The 27,531-nt window shown below is 33.1% G+C and overlaps 1 protein-coding gene across 4 annotated transcripts in view; it reads left to right on the top strand.

The window, feature by feature from the left end:
- Positions 1-27,531, top strand: part of capt (adenylyl cyclase-associated protein 1) — a 122,194-nt gene that overhangs the window by 50,249 nt on the left and 44,414 nt on the right. Inside the window, exon 1 of one of the 4 annotated variants that reach the window (XM_088263340.1) lies at positions 21,410-21,627. The exons of the other annotated variants lie outside the window; for them this stretch is intronic. The gene's annotated coding sequence lies outside the window, so the exon portion shown is untranslated. Of the gene's footprint in view, positions 1-21,409; positions 21,628-27,531 lie in introns of those variants that run through there. 4 annotated transcript variants of the gene reach the window in all.

The following is a 27,531-nucleotide window of genomic DNA, read 5'->3' as shown; positions in this document are numbered from 1 at the left end:
GAAATATATAATAACATGAAACTGTCGCCAAGGTCGAGAGTGCCGTTCAGTCGTCTTTTCATCTTTTTAAAATTCAAATTCCGTTATCAATGTTTTATAAATTGACAATTTATTTGAAAGAAACACCCCGGCAGACGCTCCACTTTTTTTATATTATAAAAGTATTTTCAGAAGTCCGAATGTCGCGAATTAATTGAAATCAGCACTTGAAAATATCGTGTTTTGAAAAAAATATGTGTGAAAGCATTTTAGTTTAATGTTGACAAATACATAAATGTATGTGTTGTTTTTGCTAAGAAGCATTATCGTTCAACAAACAAATAGACGGTGAGGTATGTTTCTAATTAAAAGGAGTATCTAATTCCTTCATAGTCACTCCTTACTTATACTCGATGGTGCAAAGGGTACTTATTGGATCAGATATTGTATCGTTAATAACAAATAATTTTTATTAATTTATGTACCCCTATTTTTTTAATACTTGTATACTACATCAAGGGCGCTTCGGTGCGATATTAAACAAAACATTATGTATTCTTGGATAAAACAATAATAAATGTCAAGTCGAAGGTTAACTTTCCTTTGGGTGCAGCGTCAGATTGCCTGGTCAAATTAGTCGCATTTGGCTCGGGTCCGTTAGGGTCGCATAGCCATCGAACTGACTTTTGTCACATTTTAAAAACAAAGTACTAAGATAGTTAAAATTTTATTTAATTATTTAAATAGATAAGATTTTTCACTAAAATTTAGGCTAAAGTAATTTTAAAAATATTTTTAATTTATTTTGTAGAATGAGTGGACCTGGCTCATTTTCATATATAAGGGACGTAATTTATCTCACAAAATTCCCTTACATTTTTCACTGTGATAAGATATCAACTTTTCCGGCGTGATTCTATTTTCCGACCAATAAGCTTTGCGTTAACCCTTTGCGCAGGTTAATACGACACCCTCGTCATCCCGCTACTGAGATCAAATTAACGACACAAAAACATGAAACTGATTTCAATGAAAAATATGTTTCTACTTGCTTTTGGGTGGTTACGGTATAGTCTAGGGGGGGTCACGGCTTGTCACCTTTTTGAGGTTTTTAAGAGGGAGCTCTTTTTCAGCGGCTTGTTTAGGGCAGTAGACGAATGATTACATCGTATCAGTAATTAAAAAGATTATTAAGTAATATTAATAATGAAACACAAAATAATAATAAACAACACAATAATAATAATAAAAAATTATATAAGTCCCTCTCCAAGCACAAGAACTTTCTCCCTTTAAGTCCCTTTATTGGTGAGAATAGCGTAATTAATTTTACGATTGTAAAGTAATGTCTTAAAATGAATTGAATTATAAAAAAAACTCTTGTAACTATGTTAAATAAAAATTAAAATAAATACAATTAAATTAAAAGGTGATTAGGAGATGCAAAAGTGGGAAGAAAAGTAGAAGTAGAAAGGTATTTAAGTCTTTTCATAATGTATGTCATATGTGCGTAAATGATGTATTTGTCAGTTTTATATCTATCAGTAGATAGGCGCCGTGGCATCATAGGTGAGTAGACGCTCTACTCCGAGATTGGCATCGCGGGTTCGATTCCCGCTCAAATGCCCGTGAAATTTCATTAAAGATTTATTTTCAATTGGTCTGGGTGATAGTGAAGTATTTTTCACCTCTACATTACCGTATTATCTGGAAACAAGTCTCTAGAAGTAGAAGATTTGCGGCTTCTTCTCTTTATATATTTGTTAGACGTAAAGGTGGTGACTGACCGGAGCATTTCGTCGTAACATCGATCGCGGCGAGCATCAGCGAGCATCCGAAACTATGGATGGAGCGCTTGGCTCGCTGTACTGACTATACGAATGCTCGCATCGTAACGCATTGTTACGTTACGACGAAATGACTCCGGTCAGTCACCATGCTAATGATTTTTTCAGTTTGATGCTCGATGTTGAAGTATAAATCTAGAAACTTTTCTTTGATTCAATTTATTTGTTGTAGGTACCAATTATTTTGCCGATTTATCTTTTTGACAGTCGTAAATTGCTTTGAATGGCTGGTTTAAGTGATATCTTTATCCACTTCCACATTCCCGTCTTAATAATTTATCCGTCTTTTATCTGTTCTATTAAAAAGTTCTTTTAAGATATTAAAATAAATATTCATTTAGTGTTTTGGGTTATTTTGGTTTATGCGAGAATTCCATAGCATCAGTCAAACGTGTCATTATTAATTTAAGTTAATTAAGTTATCTTGTTTGCTGCTGTACAAAGATCAAATCTTCAGCTTCAAAGCTCAAAGTGCCGCACCGGGAAACTATATTATATCACATTTAAATCCGACGTCCAAATCATAACTCATTATGAATCCAACATTTCGTAAATATTTTTCTTCTTCTATATTTCAATGAACGTTGATGAACGGTATTATTAAACAAGTGCAACAATATAAATATATATGAATCTATGTAGTAATTTTATACTCTGAAAAATATTGTATCATTATGAATTTAAAAGCTGCGCTCTTCGGCTGTCCAAACTCAAAACACAGTAAGGGACATTTTTTTGTAGTACGTTTTTATTTTTATTTTTGGACTAAGTAGATTCTACTTAGTCAAAAAATGCAAAAAAACGTACTACAAAAAAATTACCCTTTCTGCGTTTTAAGTTTGGACAGCCGTCTTGTCTGTGCAGCAAAATACGGTGTTGTCTTCTTCGGGCCAATTATGTGACAATTTTACACAGCACTAATCTCGACCACTATCGCTAGTCTGCTTTTAGTTGTTTGGAAGATATTGCTTTATATGATAAGCAATAAACCCGCCGATGTACAAGTAGATTGTGCAGGTGGCGCAAAATTGATCACCCTTTCGGAGGATGTTATAATTTTTGCATATTTGACACTTTTGAACTAGACAGCTGCAGTATACAAACATATTTAGAGTGGCGCAAAGTTAATCATCCAATTTTGTTTTAATATAACTTTTTTACGAAATAAAAATAAAAACGATTTTGAGTGATGGAAATCTTTATTTGGACCGTTGCAATGTTTTTCATTGGAAAAGATGATTTTCGTCAAGTAGCTGCCGCCATGCATTTTTTCCCGTTTTATCAATCTGTTTGTATATATAAAGCTGTTTAGTTCATAAATGTCAAATATGATTGACGTACGACGCCATTTGCAAAAATTATAATATCTTCCCATAGGGTGATTAATGTTGCGCCACCCTGTATAAGTAGTTTAATAAGTAAGTAAAAAATCTGTTGAATTTCTTTTGTGTGAACAAACATAAATTGTTATCTGTCACGTTGTTTACTTATTTCACATAATGTGGAAATGATAATTAAGTGTACAAGAATAACGGTTTTATCGTGACAGCGTAAATAGGTAGTGGTATGTTGGCAGTAAATTAGTGTAACGTCTTTCAAAGTTGGTTCAGCGTGTTAAAGATATTTTTTTCTCGCGACTCTTTACACATATTTGACTTTATTTATTTTGTACATTAAGTTCTTAGTAGTAATACTAAAAAGAATACAGTATATGTGGAGGTGAGGGCTGGATTAAAATATACTTAAATAGGTATTACGGATCATTGCGGAATTATCTTTTCAAGTTGGTAATTTTGAAAACAAATAAATTATAGGTTTGTTATGAAATATACATACACTGTTGGAAACATAATTTCAATGCTCTTGTACATATTTAATGATTTTTAATTATGAGCATCTCAAAACAGCAGTAACATTTATAAAAAAACCGTCTTTCGTTCTGTTCTAAAATTTCAGAAATATCTGAATAAAGGTTTTTTTTTTTAATAATTTGCATTTATTTTATCAGATACTGAATTTTCTACCACACGGATGAAATCTCAAGAAATATAGAAGTTTATTATGGGTGTTTCAGCCTAGTAGAAGTATCTATTGTTTTTTTTTTATACAAAAGAAGATGGAAGTCTGAGTATTCCAGGGCTTCCGACCTGGCATTTGACTGGCTTAATGCAATATGGATGTTAGAAAATGGGTAGAACGGTGAACGTTACACAAGCGTATGAAGTGATCACTTGCGAGCTAGATGCTTCACCTCAGTTGAGACCTATAATATCGTAATGAGTAATGAAAAATGACCTTTTAACCTTTCTAAATGACGTCATATATCTTGAGTGGACTAGCAAAAAACGTTACCTCGAAAATATGCAATTTTGTTTTAATTATGCTTAATATAAAGTTTTCAACGTTCTATAAACTGGCAAAATACACTAAGTACTTTGAAATTTCGTATATATGTGGTTTTAAAAGTAAATAGTTTAATAGCGGGTAAAAATATATTCAGGCTATTCATTAAATAACGGGGATTATTCTAACAGGGATTTTAGGGTTAAAGTTTTTTGCCAGTATACATACCCACGGTATATTATATATGAATTGTAATTTAATAAATAAAAGCTTTAAAAACTCTAAATGCTGGTCATTGTAACTGCTAGGCAGATTAGTCTAAGTACCATAAAAATACATACAAATAAAGGTCAAGTCATGAATAATTTAGAAAATTTAGAAATACATAAAAATTTAAATTCAGATAAAACAATAATTAATAATATACTGTTTCAAAATACGTCACCATTATTATCAATGTTTCCTTTTACAAAAAATGTTGTTCCTTAAACCTCCCTACCTATATTTATTAACCTATATATACACCTTAATATATTTTTATTAGTTAGTTTTAATTTGTACCAGAAGATGAAAACAATTGTCGTTTTCGAAACTAGTCGTAAATAAAAATAAAACTCCATAAAGTGGATTATTCGAGTGTTAAATTTTAATAAAAAAAGTCTAAGTACCGTTTTTAAATGCATAAATGCATTTGATTGTTAGCTACTATAATAAAACATGTTTATCAAAATACACCTAGAAATCGAGAGATAGGGAGAACATTTTTTTATTGTACTAAGTATTTTACGAAATAATTAAATTCACGAGATCAAGTACATCCCAAACTGGATTTTTATATTTGAATTTACGTTCAGTAAATCATAAACCCGCAATGGGGATGTCATGAATAATAGTTTTTATTATATCACCCCGAAGTGCGAAGAGCCTTTACCCACCTCAAACTAAGTACCTTCACGGAGGGGTAAATATATCGTGATATTACCAAAGAGGACCCAATTTCCGAACCATATTACCAATTAACCCTTACCTTCATATTCTCGTATATAGCAAAGCAATTTTTGACCGCTTTTAATGTGAAAAAATATTTCTGATCTGTTTAGAAACAAATAAGTACTCAAATTTGCTTCGTAAACAGCCTGCAATTTTGTGTAATAACGCGCCCTTTTCAATTTCAGTTATTTCGTTTTGTATATTATAATTTCTGTTAATTACGCTTTAATGTTTGTAATTCGAAACTAAATTGTTATTTTATGAATTAATTTTTAAATCAAACACAGATTTTTTTGAGTCTTCTAAGTTGTATTTTTTAAATAAAATACAACTTAGTAGACTCAAAAAATTCTGTATTGGATTTGAAAATTAATTCATAAATTAAAATGGAGTTCTACAAATCAATAAAAAAACTAATTGTTATTTTATCAACTATAAATGTTTTCGAGATTTATCGAATAAAGCACTGCAAATGAATTATTTTCCTTAACTATCGGCAATTTTGACCCTTAAAACGCTAATTGATAAGCCAACTGATTTCGTGATACGAAGCATGGCGTGGAAATTATTTATGGAAATTAACCAGAATATTTCATTTTGGTTCTGTTTGTGGTTTTAACTTCAATCTAAATGAACAAACCATCACCCGCCAGCACAGTTTTATTTCGCATTTACCAGTTCTGCTTTTTCCCCAAACATATCCGCTTATTATTATTTTTATTTATTTATTGATTATTATAACAGACACTGGATTATTCATCCTACGGATGAAATATTAATATTAAAGGTGTCTCAACTTGATATGAATCATCTATCGTTCTTTTTGTATGAACGTTACACAAGCGTTGGCAGGCGCCGTGGCGTAGTTGTGTAGACGTTCGACTGCGAAACTGGCGTTGCGGGTTCGATTCCCACCTATTGCAAAACAAATTCAAGGATTTTTTTTCAATTGGCCTGAGTGCTTGTGATGTATTTTTCACATTTACCTTTCCTATCCTTACTATCAGACCTGCAGACAAGCCTCTGAAAGTAGAGACTTTGCGGGTAATTAATTCCTTTAAAAAAATTAAAAGTGATTGCTTAAGCCAGCCAAATGCCAGGTCGTAAGCCCTGGGACTTACATCTGCTTTCATGTAAAAATAACGATAGATGGTTCATGTCAAGGTGAGACACCTACAATTTTCGTTTGGATTAGAAAAATATTATGTAAGAATATTTTGACTAACTGATCCTTCGATATCTTCACTATAACGGTATGTAGGGACAGAATACGCTGCATGTTGTACATATTATAGTAATGAGGGCTTGAAGGCTGCACGTCGTAATGAATATATTATCCGTACTGCAGGTCTAATAAATCAATACTACAAAATAGCAGATTCCGCTATCTGTAAAACTGTTTTCCGCTACAAATATATTTTAGTGTCGCTGTTAGACTATACTTTCATCAGTCAACCTGCAATGCTACAAGTTTTATAAAATTTTAAAAATATTTTTTTCGGTTGCACAAAAATGTAAAATTTTTGCGATTGAAGTAATTAATTTTCTCGAAAAATTAGTTGATTTACTCCAATTATCAGCTGGAACACGGATTTCAACAAAAATGTTATAGAATTAAAAATCTTAATAATAAAAAATAAAGAATCTTGCATACACGTAAATAAGGGCCCCTGCTTAGTAAAAAGTTTAATTAACTCGACCATAGATGATACCGAGAACTCCTATATGAATGAACATGTCAATTAAGGTGGAGACTGACCGGAGCATTTCGTCGTAACATAACGTCGTAACATCGCTCGCGGCGAGCATCACCGAGCATCCGAAACTATGGATGGAGCGCTCGGCTCGCTGTACTGACTGCCTGAATGCTCGCATCGTAACGTGTTACGTTACGCGAAATGCTCCGGTCAGTGTCCACCTTTATACGGTAAACATATATATAGTTGTAGTAGAAATGAGTAGTGTAACTGTCAATCATGGGTAGAATGGTCAATGTTTTACGTGTATTAAGTGACCAATTAAGCCGGTTTATGACAGGTTAGAAGCTCTGTGAATATCCAGACTTCTATATTCTTCCTCATGTCAACCATTTCATTGCAAATTTTGGTGTTTTAATTTAAGATGAAGAAAAGATCATTATAACAGGAAGAGAGTTGGAAATTACCTGGCTTTGCGTTTATTTATTCTGTAGCCGCAAGGATGAAACCCCCTTCCTCCCGCTAGGGTGAGTGCGAAGGTAAGGGAAGGTCTGGAAACACTCTCCTTTATATTGAGAACTTCCTGCGATATTTTGGTATTTAAGAGCTAAGCGTCCAAAACCCCGACTTAAAATGCGAATTTCGTGTAAATGTAATAAATAAATAATCATTTTCTTGGATTTTATTTCTGAATATAATTGAATGAAGAACGGTAGACATCTAACATCTGAAAAGGTTGATTGTTCCCATTTTTTATGTCTTTTGTCTTCTTACCCGCATAACCGCACCCCGTGGTGCATAGGGCACTGCATTACATATAAAAGTAGTGTAATCTTGATTGTCAACACGTGAAGGAAAGGTAATCAGCCCTGCGCTTCAGGTACCAGTCCAGGGTAAATATGAGAGTGAAAGACCACATATTTATTTGACTCTCCCCCTGGGAATCGAACCTGGCATCTCCAGTACGGTACCGAGCATGCAGACCATTACACTACGGAGGCGAACAAAGATGTCTTTTGTACTCAATATAAAATAGAATGTTAATAATATGCCATAAATGATATATGAAATATTAAGTAAACGATTTTGATCTCTTGTTAAAAAATATAAGGACCTTATTTTAAGATTTTCAGTTTGTACCAACATTACAATAAATTTCTGAAAAACTGTTTTATTTTCATTTTTGATATTGTATACCAGCCATACTCAACCTGCGGCCCGCCAAGCTTTTTTGTTCGGCCCCCAACACATTTATTATCAGGAACATGATTTACATAATCTGGCATTCTATAAATATAGAATCGTATACCTTGAGATTTATTTCGACTTTGACGTACAGACATGGAAACCCGAAGAGGATGGTCGTTGTCGTGTCAACATCAGATCTGGTATAAGAGTGTTGCTACTGCACACGTTAGATTTATTCCCAAAAAACAAACATTTGACAGACAAATATGCGCGCTATTATTATTCTGTTTTGGTCATATTTTTATAAATCTCAAATGGTTTTCCAAAAAAACGGGGGTGGTGGGTTTCATGATATTTTTTGTCATACCAGTATAGTGTTGCGGCCCGCGTAGCTTTACAAATATATGTATGCGGCCCGAAGAAAAAAAGGTTGAGTATCATTGTTGTATACCATGTCTATTGTTACAAGCATATGACAAGATAAGTAAACGTATCATCGGCATAATCCGATGCTCATTCTCGAAACGCGAATATTCCATATAATATTACCATAGGATAGGATTACCTCCCGTTTTACTAGAGGTTTAATGTGACGTAGATGAGTTAGGAATTAAGCTCACCATTTAGGTGGCTAGAAGTTATACATTGTATTATATTTAGCAGGGGCGCATCTCCAAATAAAGGGTACGACGTTCTCATCATTTAAAAAACAAATCCTAACCTCTTTTTAAATTTTATTTCGTTGTTTCTCTTCTTAAGGCTTTACTCGCACTAATAGAATTCATCAAGCGTCCGGCTACGTTGAGAGCCGGATGTCATTTCACGCCCGATTTTTTTAAGAATATATATTTGATTTTTTTTCTAGAAATAATATTGATTTTTAAAAACTTCTTTCAAATAAATATAAATTACCGTTTTTTTTCAAAATCATGTAGTTATTTCGAAGAAAAACTATTTTTTTCAATACAAAAACGGTGTTTTAAGAAACAAATGAATGATATGTCAAATATTACCTGGGCTTTAAAAAAAAGGTGCGATTTATCGTATGTTGGGCCTTAAAAGTACCTTTGCTTTCGAATGTCGTCGACGCACTCTTGATTTTTATTATTAATTTATTTTTAAAATACCATGAATTGTCTCCTTGAACAAGAGAAATGCATTTACCTTTTTGTTGTGGTTGTAAATATGTTCACAGTTTTCTCTCCCTACATAATAGGCACTTTGTTGCACATAAAATATGCAATGCTATCTTGTTTGTGAAATAGTGAAGGCATGGCGACCAGTCTCACGGCAGTACGTAGTAACATTTTTTATGCGATTTAATTATTTGTTTTTTTTTTTATTTTAGTTACATAGAAATATTTTTCATATTTTATTAATAATATATTTTATGAATCTTCGGGCATAGCCTGTGTTGAGCCAAAATACTTACATGTTAATACAATATGGGGTTAACAATATAGTTATGACAATTTAGGTTTTTTTTTAAATTACCAGATTTAATACATTACCGAGAAAAACATGGCACGATCAGGTATGCCAAATACTTGAAAGTGGTCAGGTTAGGAGTCGGAACAATCGGTGGGTATGAATGAGGAGATGCGGGTATGCATGAACGTGGAAGAGGCGAAGAATGTTTGCAAGGACAGAGTGGTGTGGCGCTCTATTCTCTGCCTACCCCTGCGGGGAAGCGGCGTGATGGGTAGTTAGGTTTTTTTTATATTATTAATACATTATTAGATATAATACAATAATTAGGTCTGTTTCCACCATGTCCCTACTAATGATATTCATTCGTAACGTCATAAAATCAACCATTTTTATAAATCAATTCGACTTTCAAAATGGTTAAACTATTAGGTAAGCGGGAACACATATTAATAAAACTGATTCATATTATATCGCATGGTTTAACGACTAATCTCTGAAGTGTTCCTTCAAAAAATGATTTTCTTTTGATTGAAAGCTACTTACTGTTCTCGACAGCTAGTCCGTTTGTGTTCCTGCTAATTTTCCGAACAAAAATATTTAAACAACTACATTTTTGACCTCTCAACAAAGATGAAGAATATCGAAGTGTGGGTATTAACGTCTGGCGTATGGCGTGTCATAGGCTGTTTGAGTGATCACTTTACAAACCACACTACTAAAATTTTAGAAACTCGTGTATATATCATTGATCTCACGAAACTGTACATTTGAGTTCGCTGGAGCCATCTAGGATAGATAGGAAACGCTTTTGTTTAGCAGAGACCCAGAGATCCTTATTTGGATTTGTGTATCTTAACCAGCCTTTGACACATCATAAGTCCTGTAATTACTAAGACTTCCATATTCTTCTTCATCTATGTTGAGATGTCAAAAATGTAAAAATAACTCCTTAGTGGAGAAAATCCTTATTTGTGAAGAAGTATTTGGACACGTACAAAATGTTGTAAATATTTAAATAAATTCAATCAAAAAGTACTTATGTTTCTTGTGGAAATTCCTTCTGAATACTCCCACGTATTAACCCTTATCCCTTTTATATCATTGAAATAGGAAGGATCATATGTAGAATGTTTCGACTTTCCACCCCACACAAAAGGGTTTGAAAACATAATATACCCAATATTCCATTACCACCGCGTTGTTGTACTCCGTTCAATTTGGGTTCGTAAATAAGAAAATTGTAGCCGTCATGTGAGAATTATTTTCTAGAAATAAGAATATGGATCTTTGAAGACGGTCTCGCTATTGATTAAGGCGGGACATATTCCATTAAGGCCTTACTCGCAATAATATAATTCATATGCAGTCCGGCTGCGCTGAGATCCGGTCTTCACTTCACGCCCGATTTTTTTAGAACGCATATTTAAAAAATATATTTATACATATATATTTTTAACTCCTTCCTTTTTTGGTCTGCCCCCGTGGTGTAATGGTTAGCGTGTTTAGCTACCGTGAAAATAAATTATTTATTTATTTAATACCACCCTGGACTGGTCCCTGAAGCGCAGGAGTGATCACCTGACCTTCATCTGTTAACGATCAAGATAACACTGCGTCAATAAGATGCAGTGTCCTATGCACCATTAGGTGTGTATCATGGTTAGACGAAGAATAAGACTGCTAAATAGATTTTTTGATAACTCTATTCTTTTTAAAACCATATATTTATTTCGGAGAATTTTTTTTTCAAAACATAACGGCGTTTTAAGAAAAAAATCAATTTCGTCAAATGTTACCTGGGTTGAAAGAAAATAAAATCGCGATTTAACGTATGTTGGGCCTTAAATATCTGAACGTGCCGTAAGAAATATTATACATATTTATGGAATATAATTTTTCACGTACTTATGATACATACTCGTACGTCCTCATTATAGCAATCAAAAGTTATGATAAATTTTTCATCATTGTATCGCTACATTAATTTAACCCTTGTTTCATATGCATAACCAGATGCGAGAAAGTATAGATTAATTATATTTATTTTCTGTTTTTTTTTTTCCTGATATACGAAATGAAATGATTTCCCCGAGAATATAATTCTTATTCAAGTACTTGTAAATGAGAGTGGATAAAAATTTGCGAAATTCAAATCCAACAAACCGTATTAAATTTCCGACATTTTATTACATCTAGCTTTCCGGTTCGGCCGTGATTACTTTGAAATCCTTTGTGAGAATATATATCGAAGCTAAAAAACGGAAACACTTGAAGCGCCATTTTTAGTATCGGTGATTTATTTAACATTTGTATTACAACCGACTCAAATAAATTTGACTTTATGGAAGTATGTAGTTGCATAAAATTGAGAAAAAATCCATCGCGCATTATTGAACATCGTGTTGGAATGGACGTCAAAACAATAATTACATTTTTAACTCATTTTTAACCAAGACACATTATATACAAATATATATTAGTAAAAATATTTAAAAAATAACTACCTTTAATTGTTTTCTTCTCCGTCTTAGTCTTCATTACTGAGGGTTGTGGCCCTTGTGGAAGCAATGACTCTTCTCCAGTTATCCCTTGACTGCGCTGCACGTAGCGCTCCAACCACCGAGGTGCCTGCTACTGTCTTAACTCGTTCGGTCCATCGTGTGGGATCTTCCTCTCCATTTTTTCACAACCAGTCGTTACAGGCTGTCCTCATTGCCACGCGCCACGTGTCCAAAGAACTGAAAAATCGTGTAAAACTGGCCAATGTCTGTACACGACGGATTCTTTACTAAAGAGTTCGATTTTGTTAAAAATTCATTATCGTTTCGTATTTATGCCCAGTATTCGATAAGTCGCAACTTAATTTTCTCTAAACCTAGGCAACATTTTACGTAATTTATTTTTTATTCTTAAAACATTGTTTTTGTATCGAAAAAATAAGTTTTTCTTCGAAATAATTTTTATAGTTTTTAAAAAAGAATAGAGTTATTGAAAGGTAAGGATTAAAAAAAATCTTAAAAATATTTATTCTAAATATATTCTAAAAAACAAAAAATATCCCAAATACATTATTTAAAAATATCGGGCGTGGAATGACATTTACCTCTTCGACGGTTTGCCGGCGAATAAGTTCTGTCGAATTTGCGAATTTGCAATATTTAAATTTCAAACTAGATTTTTTTTAAACATTTTAGTTTCCGCTTTGTACTCTAATTTTACATTCAACAAAAAAAAAACAATGAGTTAGTAAGAGTGATTGTTCCGTTTGATTAAATATCCGGGTAGAATTGCCCCCATAATTTTATCTTGTTGGGTTGAAACGTGGCATATATATGTGATCGCCGTCCCTTTTGGCCTGGCCGTTGTACACGATTATATTTTGACTTAATCTGTTTACTTCGCAGATTCCGAAACTGACCTTAATGGGTCCTCATGAGATTATCATCCCTCGGTAATTGGATAGTGGCTAACCGGTAAACTACGCCCAACTACACTGAAATATTACACCCGTTCCTAGGTCAGAGGTCGACGCTTTAAGGTCAACGATTTGTTCAAGAAGGTCAAAACTGTATTAGGCCGTTTTTGTCTCTTCAATTTATGTGAAACCCGTCCACTTCGCACTTAAGTATGCGATTGATCTTTTTGTGTATTCATATGGAGTAGGAGCACAAACTTTAGTTTATTCGCTTCACGTTAAAGTTAAAGTATAATAAGTGTGATCAATTTGTCAAGCCATTTTTTTATTCATGTATTGGTGTTCTCTATGCTGATTTTGTTGTGCGGAAAATTCTTAACTTAAATAAACAGGTATTCAAATATCATGAATTTAAATATTCAACAATAAAAAATACCACCGGCCGACTGAAATAACTCACTATCAAAAGTTAAATTGTCTCCTTTGGAAAATGATGAAATTTGTATTTTCAAATAATGTTATAACAATATGTTAACTGTTTTTGCACACCTAAGGCGGGTTAATCGATAGCCCATCATCACCCACGTCATTTAACATTAAACGTAATTCATTTTTTAAACTTAAACGCCGTTTTTTGTATCTGAAAAATAAGTTTGTCTTTGAAATAAATCTATGGTTTTGAAAAGAAGATTGGTAAGGAGTTAAAAAAAAATACAAAATATTTTTTCAATATATATTCTAAAAATATCCAATTCTAATATATATTCTAACAAAAAAGTGCGCGAACAACACGCGTGGCTTCTCGCGCAGGCGCTCGCGTACTGAATTGTATATTTAAAAGTAAACCCTTAATGCAAAGTCATTATATATAATTATGCACAAATATGTTGTTTGTATGGTGGTATCGAGTATCTGCCTCTGGAGTAATTCTTCTGTACTATTATAATCAGTCAGGTTAGAAGGCTGGTTTACGATTCATGTTAAAATACGAGGGTAATTGGATCTGTAATCTCGCGCGATTAGGGCCACCTAAATACGTTGCGACGGGCGTTAATTGTTTTTTCCTGGCGCGTACTGCGCGGTGCGCGGACGTGGTCGGCGCGGCGTCTGCTCCGTGACGCGAATCAACTAATGTCCTCATTTCCGAGTCGCCTGAATGTTGTCGAATTTACTCGGGTTAAAATCTTAACTTCTTTTTGGATCTCATATATTTTTGTTGAAACGACTTCCCTGGAATATTTATTTCCGAACAAACGAATATTTTAAGAATCCGATCTTTCTTGAATATTTTTATTAAATAATCTGATTAGCGTTTCGAAGGTCAAATTAATCATTAACTATTGCGTATATTTTAGTTATTATCATCATACACATAATTACAAATTACAGATTACGGTAACGTGCCCTTACTGATTTTTCCCGTGCCGAGGGCACATTTTACAAAATTTAAACAAGGGATATGATTTTCATGAAAAAGCATTTCATAAAAAAATCATTAATTTATCTTACGTAGATATTTTTGTTGTTGTTTATTTCCAAACGAAAAAAATATAATTCGTTTTAAAAGCTAAGATGAGATGTTTATTTAGCGAAACATAGTTAAACATTCAATGCGTTCTGTAAGGAGAACTTGCATTTCTTTATGTGTATAAATAATTAAAAGGAATTAGCAATACGATTCAACTACAAAAAAAATTAAACACAATGTCGAAAATCAGAATTATCATGTATATCGGTAGATTTCTGTTAACGCGTTTGGAGTCATCTTAGATTCAGATGATCTTTTGCTATGATTTTTTGATATTTAGCTCGTAATATATATTCTTGTTTTATTTTTATAAATCATATTTTTATTGGTTTTGCGTTTTCAAAATTGTTGTAGAGTCCTTTGATTTAAAGTATTAAATACGTAAGAAATTTTCTCTCAATCCCAAAAACTCCGGGACTGGAAGCTCCTAATCCCGGGACCAACGGGACTAAAAATCCTTAGGGATTCAGGCATTATATTTCCTAATTGTGATACAATATTGAGAATGGAAAATGGTAACGTTAAGCGAAACTCAATTTGTACAGATTTAATCGGATTGTTTATCTGCCTCAATTTTACCTTTCCGTTTTGACGATGTTTCAGCCATCTAAAATTTGTCATTAATTTTGACCAGTATTTCTCAAAGTATAATGCCCCTTTGTGGGCATTCTAGAAGACTTCTACAGGGCATAATAAGCCCAAAGAGACAGATAGTAGTGCTAAGAAGTAAGATCTACCAATGATGGGACATTCTGGCGATTTTATTTTCCCCTTTGATGAGAAATATTGATAGAGAGGCGCCAGACTGAAAAAGTTTCGGAACTGACGGAAATATGACGGAAAGAAGAAAATGGATTTTTTTAAAATTAGGCGATACTTTTAATTAATGTATCTTCTCTGAATTCGACAAGGCAGTTAACCTTTTTGCTTTTGTATATTTGACAAAATATTTTGTTATTTTTTCTCTCACCTGTATTGAATTTCGGATATTGAATTGATGTGTTGTAACCGCTGGTTTCCCTCATAAAATAGGTACATTTCTCTCATGTACTCAGTAAATTGTGGCATACTTTTCTCTTGAGTGAATTGCAATAAACGCAGACCCTTCATCACTTCCCATCCCGCCTTCCTGTGTTCCCGGCGACAGCTCGATGATAAATTCATTTCCTCCATTTCCGTCCGCTGCACGGTGCGTTATATTGGCAATCTAGCGGAACTTTATTATTTTTTTCGATGGCTTATATTTTGAAAAAAATATTTTATTCCAATAGAAAACAAACCATTTTACAAAACTGTTTAATTATTTTTAAATTAAGTCATTCCGAAAAATACATAATCGTATCGGAAACCCGAGCTTCAGCGCGCCGTTGGGGGTGAGCGGTTTTAAACGAATGCGCATCAGTCGCTTGAGTCATCATATTATAAATTTGTGTTATGTATGTGTAATATTTGTTTATATTTTTATAGTATTAATTTATCAAGGTATACTGTACGTGTTTTTATTTGAGTAAATATTATTTCATTAGCCTGCAAAGTCTTGTTGAACTTATAGCTCGTAAATATAAATTATAATTGGTTTATTCCAATTATAACTAGGCTTTTAGTATGCCATACCCTAAAATACCGTACTATGACAGTATTTTTATAAAAGCTTAACTTATATTCTTATTAGCATATATAATAACTTTTTGCTTAACTTGCCATACCCATACATTTTTTTCTCAATTTCAGAATGACTACGTAAATTTCTCGTCAGGCTATTTTTGACATATGGGTCGTAGATTCGAAACGCGTGAGAGTTGAAGCCATAATTGCATATATTTTGGAGCAATTTAATATGTTTTCAGTGTTATTTAAGATTTTGACTAGTTTTAAAACAAAAATCAGAAGTGTTTGTCAAAAAATTGGGCAAAAGTGGAATAAATCGGGTAGATCTCGAAAACAATTCTTGAGTTCAAATTCTTTATAGATTATTCAAGGAAATCTTATGTTTTCTAACATTTTTACTCAAGATCTATCAAGTACTTTAAAAAATAGCTCAATTTGTAAGCCTTGTAGGCCTTGAAAGGTTTTTGAATCGTGTGCATCGAAGGTCAAAAAACGAAAAATACAAAATCATGTTAAATTAACAACCCAACAAGAGTTGTCCTCGGCCACAGTAATCAAACTGAGAAAAACTGGAAAAAGAGATTCTGCCGCCTTCATCAGAGAGTTATCTTCTGCCTTCCTAACAATAAAAAAATATTTCAATAAAAAATAAGCCGAATTATCTGCGGATTAAGCACTACCTTTAAAATAATCTAAAAACCCATCAGTATGATATCATAAGGCAACAAATGATAGATATAAATAGGAAACAATATCCACCTTACTAAGCGAAAGAATCTGTGAAATTCTCCAGCAATCACCATCAATGAAATTTTAGCTGAAATTCCGCTTTAGTCAGTTAACGATCATACTGGGGCGCGATTATCCAAGGTTCAAGAAGAAGTGCTTGAAACTCTTTGTTACTCGAAAAACATTAGTTAAAATAAAATTCTAAAGTGGGTCTGTCATGGTGCCGACAAAATAGGTACCGACAAAATTTTCAGAAGACCATCATACAGACAAAAAATTGTTTAGTATTACTATGATGTCAATACAAATATGTATACTTATAGTGGAACTGTTAAACACAACAAAAAATATATTTGGCAAAATCGTGCACCATTGTCGACTAGATATTGGCACCCCATTTAATTGGTTTTTATTAAAGAAACGGTGAACACAATGACTACAGAAGTTGATGAAAGAAAAAAATTTGGATGAAATTACGACACTTTCTCCAACAAAAATACTTGTGAATGAAATAAAAATGCACGTGAAGCTTACGATGAATTTTGTATGATAGACGGTAAAGTATCCGATGCCATGTGATCATGTTTATCTATTCAAACAGAACTTAAAATATGAGTTTAATGAATTTGAAGAATATTTAAATAATAGTGATTCTGAATAAAACATAACTTGAATATTCTCCATTTTCAAATAATTCCTGGCCTCATATACGAATATATACCTTTCTTTTACAAACATTGGTGATGACGTTTTATGCATATATGCATCTACAACAAATATTTAAATAATGTTAATATCTGCCAAAACATTTAAGTGTAATACAAACACATTTAACTGTGACCTCTTTTCATAAAGCATGAAAGTTGTTTTAATACCCATTTTATCATATCTTTCTAGAAATACTATAAGATAAATACAAAATGTTCACTCAATCATGTATTTTATAAGTGATAGTATCCAAAAACCTACTAAAACCGGTATACTTTAAGCGTAATAATAAAGTACCCCTAGATTGCCAAAATAACGCACTGTGCGCTGCTGGGAAATCTCACCTTAATAATATTATTATATTGTACCTTTGTCTCTCCGCTCTGTAGAGTCTGCGATACATCACGCGGGTTTACTTTTATTTTGTATTATTATGAAGAATTTGTGACAGGTGCTGTGGCGTAGTTGAGTAGACCCTCGACTGCGAAACTGACATCGCGGGTTCTATTCCCGACAATTGGAAAAATAATTTAAGATACATTTATTTTCAATTGGGCTGGGTGTTTGGGATGTATTTTTCACATTTACCCTCCCTATCCTCACTATCCTACCTGTAGACAAGTCTCTAAAATAGAGGCTTTGAGGGTTATTCCTTTTTTTTTATGTTTCTTGGCAAAATGAAATGACCTTTCAATAAACCTTTAACGGTAAGATTGATACTTTAGAAAATGGCCATGGAAGCTACCGGGACATTCTTGAAGGCATGCCGAGAGGAGGCTTCCACGTATAGAGCAATGAACCAATCGTTAGAATAGTAGGAAACAGCAGTTTGGTGACAAGACGAGCACGGCTGGGGCTAAATTATGACGTATCCTCTCGGTTACTTCTTCGGACGCTATCTACTTTTGGTCAAAATTTATAAATAAACACATGTGACGGAAGGCAGATAAATAATAATATGTGACCAAGGGTCATACTTGAATATCCCTAAGTGGTGATGTCGTTATTTCGTGGAAACGTTTAAACTGATTTTATATCACACTCTCCATATAATTCATCGTTCACTTTGTGTAATACCACTTTAAAAAACACTACTTCATGACTGCCGGTTTCGGAATAATCATTCCATCATCAGGTCAACTGAAGTAGTGTTTTTTTAAAGTGGTGTTACACGAAGTGAACGATGAATGATAAGGAGAGTGTTTTATTACCATACCGCAAAGTATGTAACAATACCGTAGAACGGGGCTACTTGAACTTTGATGTGTTACTTGAGCCCAGTACAAAAAAAAAATAAATCTGTATTTGGTCTACAATAATGAACGTGTCGACATGATGCGTTGTTTCCCTGACAGGTGACACTTATTGTCACGATACTTCGATCGATACCACTATCTATTTTTTTTTGTACTGGGCTCAAGTAACACATCAAAGTTCAAGTAGCCCCGTTCTACGGTACTTTTAATATACAAAATATGATTTAATACCGCCTCCGTGGTGTAATGGTCAGCGTGTTTAGCTACCGTGCTGGAGGTCCCGGGTTCGATTCCCAGGGGGGGAGGTGAAAATAAATATAAGTGATTTAACACTGTAATATTTATTTAATATTACCCTGGACTGGTTCCTGAAGCGCAAGAGTGATCACCTTGCCTTCATGTAAGTAATGATCAAGATTACACTGCGTCAATTGATGCAGTGCCCTATGCACCATTAGGTGCGGATAAGGGTTATTATAATAATAATATCGTTTAAAAAATTATGTATTTTATTTTAAGCCATCGAAAATTTCTTCGTAACAGATTTTTTTGTTGTTAAATTTGTATTTCTAAAACGTATCAGTAGAACACCTTAAAACGGTTACTCAGTTAATTTATTGAGGGTTTGAGTAATTTGACATGAGTTTTCTTGAGACTGTTGTTTGTTGTTGGTTAAATAGAGGGAACATTGTTGTCAAGGTTTGAGGAAACCTAGTTTCGGAATAATATTACCTTTGTAAGTGTGTGGTGAGCAAAGTTTAATGGGAAACTTGTGTTTCCTCTCGCATATAATACTTAAAATATACCCATTCTGGTATCACTCCCTTTACACTGTTAATACTCGTATATGCATACGTCCGTGTACTTCGAAGGAAGAGGGTAAAATTCATTTCCTTAGTACATTAAGCCCTCACTATCGCGTATCACCTCTCTACCTTTTAACACAAAAAGGTCACTCGAAACACATTTTTTTACATCATTGAGGCTATTATTAGTTAAGGAGAATTTGTGGAAAAAAACAGAACTACATTGTTGCTAAAAACTTATTAAACTTTTTCATTCATTTTCGTAATGTTAAGTAAGTTCGCCTCCGTAGTGTGATGGTCAGCACGCTTGGCCACCGTTCTGGAGGTACCGGGTTCGAATCCCAGGGGGGGGTCAAATAAATATAGGGGATTTTTTCACTCTAATATTTATTCAGTACTACCCTGGACTGGTACCTCAAGCGGAGGGCTGATCACCTTTCCTTCATGAGTTAACGATCAAGATAACACTGCGTTTATATGATGCAGTGCCCTATGCACCATTGGGGTGCGGACAAGGGTTTGAATGATTGAAAGTAAGTTAACCTTTTGCACTCGAAAGATTTTGGTATGTCCATACCGCCAACTCAATTAACTGAATGGTACTTATGTGATTCTGGTTTTATTCTATTGAAAAGTAAACAATCAAAATATTAAAAATATTGAGGAATAAGACTATTTTCTGAGCGCCAAAGCGGCGACACTCGAGTAGTATTGCAAAACATCCATGCCGCTTCTATGGCGGCATTCGAGCGCAAAGGTTAAGGTGTATTTTTGAGTAGCGATAATCTAAAATGTATGATTGTGTTCAACTAGTAAAGTAAAGTAAATGAAAATCGAAATATCTGCCCAAATAAGAATTCATATTGACTAATTATTATTTGTTTATATTTCATGCAACGGTTTTACATTGATTGGACAACCATTATGTCCATTTAACATTATCAGCATGCGTATATGCATCATAAGCGAATACTTTTCAAAAAAGAGAAGTAGGACTTCGACTGTCGACCCACCACTGGCATAGTAATCCAGAAAAAAAAGCAACGGCCAGACAAATATCTACTTGTGTAAATATCTCGCTTGGCGAAATCGCTTTTCAAATGTCAGTCAGTCGCCCTTCAAATTCTACATTTTCCTCGAGGAATGGTAGCGAGGATTTTGTAAAATGCGAGCATTTTTAAACTATGGGCGAATTTATAGGCTGCGCTAGCCTAGCTCGCCTCTTCAATATCGTTTAAGACGTATTTTAATCGAAGCTGTTTCGGGCGATGTGATTGAAAATGCCCTAGCCGATACATCACTCACATTAATACAAAAAAGACTCGTAGACTCTTCTTGAATATTTTTCGCAGATACTTTGGCACATTTTATGAACTTTATGAAATTAATCAACTTTGTTTTAGCGATTTTTTAAATATTATTTGTACACTTTAACCTACCGCTTCATACTGTTTTTTTGGGTGATTTCATTAGTTGTTATTTAAAGTTGCTACGCAATGCACAATAACATTTAGGATTTAGTTTTTGGTAAGGGAATGTAATTAATCACGAGTATTTTAATGTTAAAGAATTTAATAAACCCTGATGATGACAAGGTTCTTGTCAAAACCGGTAGGTTAAAGTGTACTAATAATAAAAAAGTGGTTAAAACAATGTTCTTTAATTTTGTAAAGTTCGTGAATCTTCTTTTTATTTTTTTTCTACTGCTAGTTATTTATCTATCAAAGTGTATAGTAGCCTTCCTTATTTGGTTTTGAAGACAGGTCGGTGTGTTCTGCGAATCGTTTAGTCATTGCGAGCGAAACGGTACCGAGAAGTTACCATATTCTCGGTCATTAACGGGAACGATGTATCTCTTTTTTCATCATTTATTCATTCGCTATCAGTAGTGTGTTAGTCAGTCCAGGTGATCAGGCGATCATGTGCTCGGTCTGTGTTTAAAAACAGTTTTTTGACTACTCTTATTATATCCTATTGTGTCTATTTAAGATTACAGTGTATCTCTATTTTGTGATTTTATGAATTTGAACAACTGTGTATCTTTCAACTGGAATATATACTCAGAATTACTACATGAACATCATCGTCGATATATCCGTCTAGTTAGTATAATTTTTGAATTGTATTTATTATTTTCATTGATTGGTTCGGCAATTACTTTGCGGTAAAATCTATCCATTTATAATTTAAGTTTTACTTAATAAATATCATTATTTCTTAAAATCAATTGTGACACGTATTTCGATGCGTTTCTACCTTCAAAGCCCCAAGGACCCAACTCTAAAATATAGAATTAGTTTCACATACGGTGTTTGAAAATAATGCGGAATGCACCAAAAGACGTCTCACAATAGATTTAAATAGATTGTGGTATTTACTATGTAAAATTAATTTTTAAAATGTATTTATTAAGTTAATACCGATACGAACACAAAGGATGTCGACTGGAAAAAGCAAAAGTAACTTTGTACGTTAAAACATTATTTAGCAAATAAACCAATGTTGTTTTATTCGACTAATATTGAGGTTTTTATAACACATCTGGTATTTTATGTTACGATTTTTAGTATGAAAACGGGACGTAACAATACGTTATTACGATATTTAACGAGGTACTAAAAAATCGAGATAAAGATTAAGCTGTCGTATAAAAATAATTTCACATTTTTTTACTACTGTATTAAGTTTGAAAATAATAACGATATCAATGATTTTTACCTCGTTTCGTCTTTAATTTTCTTTTCATTACTTGTCTTTTATTTGCGCGATATTTAAAAACAACAAAAGATGTGAACTTTTGAGGTATTGATAGGATGGAATTAAAGAAGCGTCGTTAGGAGACATCGTCAAACATCAAAAAAATTCAAAGCATCGCAATTAAATGAACCTTGGAAATAATTGGAGCCAGGACAAGCGACCCTTCATTATTAAATACAATTTCTAAATTTACGAATACTTTTTTTCGGCAATTTTTTCAAGGTAAGCCTCGATCATTTTCTTTCAACATTTTGTTGAAAGAAATGTTTTTGTCTTTTGGGTAGCTGATAGAAGTATAAAACATAATGTTTGTTAAATTATTGTAGCTTGGTACAAATCGGAGTAGGATTATTTTAGACATTTTAAGACTTGCGTTTTGCGGTAACATTAATCACTGTTTGTGGAAAAGCATTAGAAGAAAACAGCATGAAAAAGTATTATTATCCATTGGTCTAATACAATTATATGTCTGGTTCTCTTACTAAACTGTCTTTGTGTCTTCACCCAAAAATCGAATTTAATTAACTTTACATATCGCCCACTCCTTTCAAGAACGTCATAAATAAAAAATAGTCAATTTTCAGTTGTGCATGTTTTTGGAATGCCCAGAAAATGTACTATATCCCAGCAAAAGAGGCATATTTTTCACTTAATATTTACCCGCTACAGGGCAGAAAGTGTTTTTTTTGCATTTTGAAGAAAAGGTATTGTTTATTTTTTTTTAATAAACTAAATATTTTTCAAATGGAGAAAAAACCTTCAGGTTTTACCTAAAAAGATCTGTTGCACGGTAAAAAGTTCAATAAGTGGCTTGATATTTATTTTTAATACATTGTATTATATTTTTAAACTTTGAAAACGTTCTCCTGAAAAATCAAGTTATTTGATTTATGACGTTCTTGAAAGGAGTGAGCGATATGTATAACGCCTTCATTTTGTATGCACATATTAATAAAGTACCCACTATAAGTGCTATCATGATCTATCTGTTACATTATTTTGCGTCGAGCGAGTTGCTAATATCTTTCAACAGTTTTACGATGCGGTAAAATTTTCACGGCTATTATGTAGTACGTAAAAGTTGTACTTTATAGTAACATAAACAATCCAATTCAGCTACAAAACTTTTACGTTGTTTACGCCAAATCGTCGTTACTCTTGTTATGACGATTAATTCAGGCGTAAATATTTGATTGATTCAAAACCCTTGCCAATTTTCTGAATTATAAATGTGTATATCGTAATTAACTCATTGAGATCAGTGTTGGCGCTAAGCAAACGACAAGTTCGACGGTTCGAAGGGGCCTCTAGATAATTATTATGTGCTTGCATAATTATCAATTTGCATGTACGTATAAGACGTGAAACTGTACAGAATACGATCATATTATCATGATCACTTGATTAAATTATTGGAATAAAAAGTATTTGAATAAAATTAACTAACTAACCATCACTCAGCATCTCCGCAGGAGTAGGCAGAGAGAATAGAACCCCACACCAATCTGTCTTTGCTCACAATCTTCGCCTCTTCCACATTCATACATCTTATAGATACACACCGATTATTCAAGTATTTGAGATATTTCCTCTGCTTATAAAACAAATAAAAAATATACCTGCCTTGTTTATCTCTTTTGTTTTGTTAATAAACCCAAGGTTTTTTTTTTACAATATTATCCTTAAGGATTAACGGTCTCTTCGAAAATCTTATAAATCGTTCAATGTTGTAATAATTAGATTACTATTATTGAGTCAAATAATTGAAATATTTTCATTCTTGCTTTTTTTGCTTTGGTATCTTTTCATAATGGTTATTTACTAAAAAATATGATGATGACGGGAATTTAAAAAAATCAACAAATGTTTCATGTATTATGCATTTTAAAAGTGTCGGGTTGTGGTCCCGCGGTTAGTGTCGCGGACTCTTAAGTCAGAGACTCGGTTCGAACCCACTCTACCACAATTTGATACCTATTTCTAATAATGAGCCGTTTAGGCTCACATAAATAGTATGAAATTGAAATATTTGTGTAAATAATAAAAACACAAATATTATCTTTAAAAAAAATGTTTGTAGAAAAAGAAAAATAAAAACTCAATGTATTTTTTTTAAAACACGTAAAAATATATTTTTTTCTTCTTAATTTACTGCGATTTAAAATATACGAAGTGTTCATTATCTCTCAAAATCTGTAAATTGCTTATGGAACTATAAAAATTCTCTAATGTATAAAAATAAAGCAATGAGTTGGCAAAACAAGGATGAACGTAAACTGAATGCAGTCGAAATGGGATTCATTCTTAAATGATCACAATAATTTTGCCAGAGAATGTTAATTGTATACACAGGTGGGACCAAAAACATCTTAACTGTACTAAAATATCGGGATGATAGAAGATTAAAAGGAAAAAGAAAATAAAAAATGATGTAATTCCTACACTTAGTGAGCGTGTGCACTACACGGAATTTCACCGTCCGGCAGTCCGGTTTTGAAAAATAAAAGCGACTACGACAGTTTAGCGTGATCGAATTTACGCGCAACGCGTTCACGCACCGACCAAGAGCACCGATCCGAAGAAAGATGAACAAAAAAAATCACAAGCCAATTCATGCTAATCATCGTTTTATCACGCTAACTGAAGTGCGGGACGGTAAAATTCCGTGTAATGCACAAACGCCCTAAGTAAGAAAAGTGAATTTTAATTCATTAAAGTACTGCCGATTTTTGTCAATTTTACTATATTTATTATAAAATGTTTCGAAGTAATTTCTTAATTTTTTTAAAAAAGCGCCGGTAATGTATTTTTTTCTTTAAAAAAGCGCTTTCCTTATCAGTTATTGAAGGGTTATCATTTTTTCAGTCAGTTTTTACGATGCACTAATACTGTTTATAGAAAAATTAGATTAACGGAATTTATTATTTAATATTTGCCTTTAATATGTACTGCACAGTCTCCCCATATCGCTCACTCCTTTCAAGAACGTCATAAATCAAAAATCGTCAATTTTCAGTTGTGCATGTTTTCGGAATGCCCAGAGAATGTACTATATCCCAGCAAAAGAGGCATATTTTAAACTTAATATTTACCCGCTACAGGGCAGAAAAGTTATTTTTACGTTTTGAAGAAAAGGTATTGTTTAATTATTTTTTTAAATATACTAAATATTTTTCAAATGGAGAAAAAACCTTCAGGTTTTACCCAAAAAGATCTGTTCCACAGTAAAAAGTTCAATAAGTGCCTTGATATTTATTTTTAATACATTGTATTATATTTTTAAACTTTAAATTCGTTCTCCTGAAAAATCAAGTTTTTTGATTTATGACGTTCTTGAAAGGAGTGGGCGATATCTGCTCTCGCCATGTTCAACACCCTCTACACGAGTTTGTACAAACATCATTTATGAATACAACATCCTACAGTGTGTGTAAAGTAATACATTGCTTTTCTCCATACCGGTACTTTGACAACGGTAGATTAATTCATTATTAAATTGTATAACTTGTAACTTGGCCAATCGTGAATATGGTGTTTGATGAGATTCAATTTAATATGTATGAGTAACACCTCTCCCTCCCTTTCTCTCTCCCCCTCTCTCTCTACTCAGCGTCTCGCTTTGGGGATATGCTAAAGTATCTACTTTGGATTGAACACGCGCTTATTTTTCTCTAGTAAGACCGTTTCATCTGAATTGTAATGAAACCTTACAGACTGTAGCGATTTTTTGGCATTATCTCACCAATTGCCTCTTAGTTCCTACCTCATCTTTTAATTATAATAATTTATTTTAATCGTCGGGTATGTATGAGGAGATGCATGAATGTAGAATAGGCGAAGAATGTTTGCAAAGACAGAATGGTGTTGCGTTCGATTCTCTGCCTACCCCTGCGGAGAAGCGTCGTGATGGTTAGTTAGTTAGAATTAAAAACGATGATATAAGAAAGGAATGTAAGGCTGAACAAGGAATAATTGAAAAGATTAGGCAGAGTTCTTTACGGTGGTATTAACATGTGGAGCGAATGGATAACGATAAAATGACTAAGAAAATATATGTGGCGAATGTGAATGGGAAAACAGAACGAGGACGACCGAAAAAGACTTCGATCGATCGATCAGAACCTAAAATCTCGTGGTGTCAAAAGTCTGCGTAATCGGAGGGCATGTATGACTAGATGTATGGATGTGAAGGAGGCGAGGAGTGTTTGTCAGGACAGAAGAGTGTGGCGTTCCATCCTTCCTGCCTACCTCTGCGGGGAAACGGCGTGATGGTAGTCGTATTAGTAGTAGTATTTTATGTATTAAATTTTAAATCACACACAGATTGTTTGAGTCTACTAAGTTGTATTTTATTGTTTAATAAAAAAACACGTAAAAATCAATTTTGTGGCAATTGTTTCGCCTAGTTATGGCATTTTCAAACGAATGTGAAGATTAAATGGACTGAAGATTAAAGTATTCCGTTTCCTTTTAAATAAACTTAATGTCGCCAAATCAAAATCTCGATGAAATGTAAATTTGAAAAAATCTGTCAGTAAATATTGAAACGAACAGTGGATAGATTTTCTCTTTAGGTAGGTTTTCTTGTCGACATTTTGAATTGTTAATGCCTTCCTTCGGTCCTTCAATCGGTTTCCTTCGTCTTTACCTGTAAATGAAAAATAAAACATTTTTCAATTTTATTCTTTGTATCACATTCTTTGTAGCCAAGTATTCGTGAAGTCGCAATTTTATTTTCTCTAATCCAGGTAACATTTTTCGTAAATGTTTTTTTTTTCTTAAAACATCGTTTTTGCATTGAAAAAATTAGTTTTTCTTTGAAATAATTGTACGGTTTTGAAAACAAAAGAGTTTTTGGAAGGTAAGGAGTTAAAATATTACATATAAAAATATTTTTTCCATACATATTCTAAGAAACAAAAAATATTCTATATATATTTTTTTAAATTGAGCGTCACGACCTGACATGACCGCGGTTGAACGAGTGAGACAAGCTTGAGATCTAAATCTTAATAATGATTTCTCCCATATTTATGTTAATCTCAGTATGATCGCATACATGTGGCAAGTTTAATTCAGTATCAGCTGGCACATGGAAAAATCTAAATCCAATCCACTTTATTTTTATCCATTTCCGGGAAAAATCTCATATAAATTCACGATGTACATGGCTGCTTACTCTCCATATAAAATTGAGTATCATTTCATCCCGTGCAACAGAGTTCCGAATTATTATTCAGTGTCAAGTA

The sequence above is a fragment of the Brachycentrus maculatus genome, unplaced genomic scaffold, assembly GCF_059751285.1.
Source record: "Brachycentrus maculatus isolate JH-2025_06_01 unplaced genomic scaffold, ASM5975128v1 h1tg000199l, whole genome shotgun sequence".
NCBI classification, from domain to species: Eukaryota; Metazoa; Arthropoda; class Insecta; order Trichoptera; family Brachycentridae; genus Brachycentrus; species Brachycentrus maculatus.
Note: the sequence above shows the minus strand (reverse complement) of the source record. Positions and strands in the feature narration are given on the sequence as shown.